Raw genomic sequence first — 1566 nt, forward strand, 5'->3', positions numbered from 1 at the left:
TTCTATCTCTTTGTCTTACTATCTATTTGAGTTACTTCCGGGTTGTGTGAACGCTGGCGCGTGAGGCTGCAGCTGCTCACCCACAGAAAGACTTCTCCTGTGACTGAAAAGTGACCTTGAGAGTTTTGAAAGGTGTGTATAAATGAAATATATGATTATTATTTATGATATATCTCGTCAGGTTTTTGAAAGATCATTTTTATTGATAAGCGACTTTTATTCATAAGCACCCTTGATGTCAAATCAATGTGACGGTATCACGCAAAGACCATGCATCCATTTTTAGCCACTTCTTGGATGGCGGGGGCAGCAGCTAAGATATTGCTATCTAACTAGCTAGCTATCTGGCTGACTATCTGGCTAGCTATCTATTCGCTATTTAGCTATTGGGTTAGCTAGCTATCTGACTAATTATCTATTTAGCTATCTATTCGCTATAGGGCTAGCTAACTATCTGGCTAATTATCTATCTAGCTATCTATTCGCTATATAGCTATAGGGCTAGTAGCTATATAGCTAATTATCTATCTAGCTTGCTATTAGCTATCTATTAGCTAGCTAGCTTTCTATCCAGTTGAGTTACTTCCAGGATGAGTGAACGCTGGTGCATGTGGCTGCCGCTGCTCACCCACAGAAAAACTTATCATGTGACTGTAAAGTGACAAAACAAACTGAGGGCGCCGTAATAATAATAATTTACGATTCAGATCTATTTTGATGATTCCGATGAGGTCATCAAAGGCGGTTTTCGATGTTAAATTTGGTGCCGCTCCAAATTACACTGTTGGTCTTAGTGGAGGTTTGTGATCAAGAGTTTGATGACGTCACATAGGTTCAGCCAATCAAAAGGAGTCTTACTGTGTCGCTCGAGAGAGTCAGAGAGACTGAGACTGAGAGAGAAAGTAGTGATAGGAATTGCGGCTCTTTTCAGAGAGCCGGTTCTTTTGTCTCGGATCAGTAAAATGATCTGGCTCTTTTGGCTCCCAAATGGCTCCTCAGTTGTTGTTTTTTTTGTTGCTTCAATTAATTATCTACCAAAAATCATGTAAAATTATATGACAAACGAATTACTCATGTAAAAAAAATACACTATATCAAATATTTTGTATTTATATGGCTTTATTTTTATGTGCACAGAGGGCATCCACTAAATTTCCCTGTGATTACTTTTTTGAGGCATTCTTGGACTCCAGCACGTTCTTTGTCATATATGATTCTGGTATGATTATTTGAAAAAAGTGTTGTCAGAATCAGAAGCCTTTAATAGCCCAACAATGGGAATATTTCCTGCTTGGAATTGCATCGATTGGGTTGAGAGCATGAGTATATTTTATGAATACTTTGTCATCTACAATTGAAAATGGCTGAAAATCAGGGGGGAAGTCGGCTCCCATTTCCGGCAGCTTGTTCGGCCCCAGCTCTCTTCGTTCACTTCAGAGATCCGGCTCGTTCGCGAACGACACATCATGAAATCATGAAAAAAAATATGTTACGACTCGTGTTTTTTTGACGACTTGACAGTCAATAATAATAATTTACGATTCAGATCTATTTTAATGATTCCGA

The sequence above is a fragment of the Hippocampus bargibanti genome, linkage group LG13 (genome assembly GCF_051943395.1).
Source record: "Hippocampus bargibanti isolate YZ-2025 linkage group LG13, ASM5194339v1, whole genome shotgun sequence".
Classification (NCBI taxonomy): Eukaryota; Metazoa; Chordata; class Actinopteri; order Syngnathiformes; family Syngnathidae; genus Hippocampus; species Hippocampus bargibanti.